Source organism: Ctenocephalides felis, unplaced genomic scaffold (genome assembly GCF_003426905.1).
Source record: "Ctenocephalides felis isolate EL2017-DRISC unplaced genomic scaffold, ASM342690v1 CF-g0.4_SCAFFOLD_00592, whole genome shotgun sequence".
NCBI classification, from domain to species: Eukaryota; Metazoa; Arthropoda; class Insecta; order Siphonaptera; family Pulicidae; genus Ctenocephalides; species Ctenocephalides felis.
This window is the reverse complement of record NW_020536746.1, coordinates 5092-10182: the sequence shown is the minus strand read 5'-3', so window position 1 is coordinate 10182 and position 5091 is coordinate 5092.

The window sequence follows — 5091 nt, the reverse complement described above, 5'->3', positions numbered from 1 at the left end:
AAACCAAGAGCAAAAAAGCGGAAGGGAGATATTTGACAACCTAATATTACTACCTATATTTGCCAGTAAAACTGACCTCACTACTGCTTGACACAAGGCTGTCAAAGACAGTGAGCAAACCTGAAACTTTAAACTCAGAAATATGCACTTATGACAAGATTCTTTTTTTATGTTTGTGCGTTTTCTAACGCGCCTGACTGCACAGCAACCATACGGCGTTTTGACAGATTTTAGTACCGCAGCGTAACATAGCCTTGCCATAACATTGGTCTATTTTACCGCAGAATCGACCCAAAAATCTATATAATTTACAAAAAAATTAAAAGCTTACTGATTAATTCGAAATCTAGAAGTAGCAACCCAGAAAATATTTATTGCGGGATATTTTGTACACATATTAAGCAACTAAATATATTTCATGTGTATTTCAATTCCATATGGAAGATGTAACCGAGTAGATCGTCAGTTTCGGTAAGTGGGCGTATATGACGGCGCGACGCCTGTGTGCTGTAATATCTCATGGTGGTTCTAATAATAAAAGCTAATAGTTCAAATTTTCACGAGCTGGTATTTCGGTGTGCGTGTGTTAGCATCGTAAATAAAGAAGAAGCTGCTTATGAACCGATGTCCATAAAAAACTGACTGATCCAAGGTCAAGAACAATATGCTACTTGGACAAATTAAGGGGACTATTCTTGGCTAAACATGTTTCACTATATATTCATTGATAAAATCGTGTATAATATATATATATATATATATATATATATATATATATAATTTCACAAACGTTTCGAGACTAGGTTCGTCTCATCATCAGTGTGTTATAAATTTAAAAACCTATATTAGCATTATGTGTTATCCATTACAAGTCGTTCACTGTACTGAACTGAATTCTCTATCAAGGTCAAATAGATGAGTCATGGGATATCGAGTAGGGAAAAGAAGGAATAGGGCCCAGTTGAAATAAAAAACAAAGATATATAAATTAATCTCTAATTCCAAACGTTTCGACATTCAATTTAATATCATCATCAGTAGATCTAAAAACAGTGAAAAAATTGATATAGCCAGGTAAGTATTACCTACCATTTATTTTTACAATATCACTATATTTTTATAATCCCATACATTCTAAAAAAATCCCTTAACAAACTCCAGAAAGATTTACCAAAATCCGAATAATCGTTTAGGAGGAGTATCTTCAAATACATAATTACTTTTATAGTATTTGATAGAATTGTATATATAAGATATAGGAGAGCTAAGAGTTTATTGTGACAGGGGTAACTAGGATCTTGAACAATATTAAATTATTTTGTCTCGATTGGACATGACCTGAAGCATGGCATTGTTATAGCTACAGTTCATAGCTTCTAGGGCTATGAAAAATAGATAAACATATGCAATACATACGCATATGAAATTTGGTAAAAATCGGTCAAGCCGTTTCAGAGGAGTACGGGACCGAACTTTTTGACACGGAAATTTTATATATAAGATATACGTGTTGAATGTTTTTAGTAAAATATTACTTGATATTTGATTAGTAGATTATAATTTAGTTAAAAAAAGTGAATTCTTCCAATTTGAAAGTAAGTAAATAAATGTAAATGTATAATAATTTTTTTTTTGTTATCAATAGTTCCTGAAGACTCAGACACTATTGATCTCATATCCTCGAAACGTTGAATAAAATAATTGAAAAATTAGATATACATTTAAAAAAAAACGGAATGATTTTAGTTCAGTAATTTTAAAAACCATTTTAAAAAAAATCATAATTATTTATTCGTCAAAATGTATAAGATAACTATGTCTTAATTCAACAATTGTAAAATTATTGCAAAAAAATGATTCAAACATTTTTCAAAAATTAATATATAAAAAATATAGAAAAAAAAGCAAAACCTATCTCTGGAGTGTTTGCATTTAGTCTGGACATTGTTTTGGCATTGTTTGCATAGGGAAATGATGGATTAAGATTAATTAAGTTTGGATAAAAATGATGGATGTTATAATTATTATTTCATAATTTCCTTATAATTTAAGTGTTTTAATGTTAATTAAAATTTACATAAAAATCTTTTTTTTTTAATTTTATATAAAAAGTGTTTTAACTTGTAAATGTTTTTGTGCTTCCTGGTATGCTGCACTTCATTATTTTGTTATTATTTACATATGAAATAGTCAATTATCTGATATAAAACATAGAGCAAAAATTCTGATTACTAAACACAAAAGTGGACAAAAACCATTCGGTAGGCAAAACAAAAACTAGTATCGTCAATCAAACAAAACCTGATCGATAAATACTTCAATTAATAAATAAGCTTAATTAACATTTGTAATCAAAAAGTAAATGTTATACATATTATTTTCATAACAGACACGTTTCTAATAATAATTTTTGAAGATGTTATGAATATAAAATTTGTTGATCTTTTCTGCAGCAGACATAATTTAATACCGATACTTGTTTTTTTGCTGACTCTATGCCAACATAAAACTGCAATGAGATAGTAAAAAATTAAGTATGCGATAGTAAAATACATGTGTGTTGCAATTAGGTATCTTAAAAAAATAATTGAAATAAATAAATAATGTTAAAAATTATTTTGAATTAAATCTATCAGCAATAGAAATTCTAAAAAAAATTGAAAAATCAATAGAGACATAAAATAAAAATAAATGCTACTTAAATCGTTTTTGTTTATTGCAAAAACAATCTGATGGTCATAAAATTAAATTATTATTAGATCAAAGTGTATCATATAGGAAATACGTAAACTCCAAAAATATCCGTGACCACGTGCCGTGGGCTGGAACATTTTAGCACCGATACTTCGCGATTAATGAATGAATGAGCTAAAGATATTTTAGATTGACGTTATAATTCAGTAAAACTTCCACGAATGACGCAACATGCAGAAACATATATAAATCGAATCGATTGTAAATATATTTCATTCATCTTTCAATCGTGAAAAGAACAAGACGTGCCACCCATGTGATTCTAAAAATCTAAACTTTTAGTTGTAGTTATCAACAATAGTAATGATGGATTTTTGGATATTATAATATAGATCACAACTTAAATGCACTTATAAACTATTATAATAATTTGACTTAACCACATCACTTTTCAGAAACCAGCCCAACCCAACTGTTGGCCTTTTTGACGAATTTATTATAACAATTTCTGATGTTTTTTTATTGGATGAAAAGGAAAGTACTATTTTTACTTGGAAACATATCGCCATCTATATATCCAAGTAAAAACCGATGCCACTACTACTTGACATCAGGCTGCACGACGCGGTATCGAATCTGAAACTTCTGGTTGGAAGCCCCTAGCTCTAACCTATAGCAAGTCTATGATTATGGATTACACTAAGTACAATTATCCAGCAAAAAGGAGAATAATGCCAAATACTAAGTAATCTCTAAAAAGTCCATGCCAATCTTAAACATATCATCCGGGTTCTGTTCAATCTGTACCTAATTGGATGCTGCAAAGATCATCAAGTTATGAAAATCTTTTTACGAAATAAAAATTGTTAATAAGAGATTAATGCCACACTTTAAATAATATTCTACATCTTGTAGATTATTCCTAATTTTGATTTTTGTTCTTTGGTTGTGATAATTTGTCTTAACTACGTCGCCTTTCAGAAGGCAACTGAATGTATGACCTGTATTTGTTCGATGAATTTACAATTATAGTATCTGATGTTTTTTTTGATGCTGCTATAAAAACCTATGTTTCTATGAAAACCGATGTCACTACTGCTTGACATCAAACTGTAAGAGACGGGTATCGAACCTGGAACTTCAGATTGGAAGCCCATAATCCCATAACCTATGGCAAGCCTATATTTATGCATTATAATTTGGTGGAGTTTGTATAAGAATGTAATAAGAATAATTATCAAAAAAAAATGGAAAATTACTAAGAAATCTCTAAAAAGTCCAATCTCAAACATATTACAATTATTCAAGTGTGATCAATTTGTGTCTAATTAGATGTTGTAAAGCTCTTGGAGTTCTTTGAATCTTTTTACTGAATAGAATTTTTAAATATTATATTATATATAATATTGTTTAAATATGTTGAATATTCTTGCGCATTGTTCTTGATATTGTTTTTGTTATAAATTGTCAAAATTTAGTCAACATTTCGAACAAGTAAACCTACATTCATAGCATAATTCACGTCCAAACTATTTTACTAGATCAAACTTTATAATTTCATGTTCATTTGATTGATTCAAAGATTTACTAAAAATTGCCTCAAGACATATTTTCATCAAATTTCGAAAATTTCATTCAAAGAGCAGTAATGATTATTTTTTTAGTTGCTTCTTCACAGATGAAAAAAACCTATTAGTAGTCCTTTCTAGTTGTGATTAGATTTTTTCCTACAACAAATTAATATGTTTGACTAATTTTTTGGAAAAATTCTGTGGAAAAGAACCACTTTCACTAGGAACATATTTTTTTTGTTATATTCTGAAGTAAAAATAGATTTCACTACTGCTTGATTTCAAGTTGCACGCGACGTAGGATTTGAATTCGGAAGCTAGTGATTGCAAGCCGAGACTCTACCAATGCATCATGAGCAATCAAAATTCAAATGTGTTGCAAAATAATATTAACAAAAAATGATATCCTATATCGTGCAGACAACTTGAAAGACAAAAATAGTACAGAGTTGATTAGGAGTTAGATATATTGTCCTTTTAGTTGTGAGCTAAATAAGCAGTTTATGCTAGACGGTAAGAAGTATAACAAACTTTGAGTGATAAAGTCCTCTTAAAACAAATAAGTAAACTTATTCCAGAACATTACTGAAGTGCAAAAAATTCAATAAGTAGATGGATGACAAAGATAATTCCCAAAATTAATTTACACTGTACCAATTCAAATATTTCGGATCAATTTTTAACAAAAGACGTCGGCCGAATTGATTAATTTGAAACAGTTACTTTTTAATCTATGTAATATATTCAGACAATTTTCAAATCAGATCTAATAGAGCAAATAGCGGTATAAACTAGATCTTATAACACTTAGCGTTCTATTACGTGA